We start from the raw sequence: 480 nt of genomic DNA, 5'->3' as shown, positions 1-480 counted from the left end.
AATGGAGGGGTGGAGGAGTGTGGAAGGATGAGAGAATGCAGGCTGCGGCCCTATGAAGCAGGGGGAGGGCTTGCAGTGGGCCTGTGTGGGGATGTGGGAGACTACAGGAGCCTGGTGGGCAAGGGCTGGCCTGAAAGGCAGCTGGAGGGACGGAGGGAGGGAAGCACGCAAGGAGGAGGAAGAGCAAAGAGAAAAGAGAAAAAAAAGCCAAAGGGGATAAAGAGAAAGAGCAAGAAAGAAAATGTGGCTGGCCAGCACGCCTTGAAGTAGGGAGAAAAGGCAAGGGCCAGCGCCTACGGCCATACTAGTCTGAAAACGCCCGATCTCGGAAGCTAAGCAGACTCAGGCCTGGTTAGTACTTGGATGGGAGACCGCCTGGGAATACCAGGTGCAGTAGGCTTTTTCCGCCAGCAGTGGCTGCTCAAGCCACCCCTCTGCACTTGTCTTGTGCCAGGCAATGGAGCGGCAGGTTATTTCTGC

General features: G+C 56.7%; 1 pseudogene; it reads left to right on the top strand.

Annotated features, from left to right (window-relative positions):
• The first annotated feature begins 291 nt into the window (after positions 1-291).
• LOC122555602 lies at positions 292-400 on the top strand (annotated as a pseudogene).
• Positions 401-480: the final 80 nt, after the last annotated feature.

Source organism: Chiloscyllium plagiosum, chromosome 12, assembly GCF_004010195.1.
Source record: "Chiloscyllium plagiosum isolate BGI_BamShark_2017 chromosome 12, ASM401019v2, whole genome shotgun sequence".
Taxonomy (NCBI): domain Eukaryota; kingdom Metazoa; phylum Chordata; class Chondrichthyes; order Orectolobiformes; family Hemiscylliidae; genus Chiloscyllium; species Chiloscyllium plagiosum.
The sequence above is the reverse complement of the archived record's forward strand: the minus strand, read 5'-3'. Positions and strand labels throughout refer to the sequence as shown.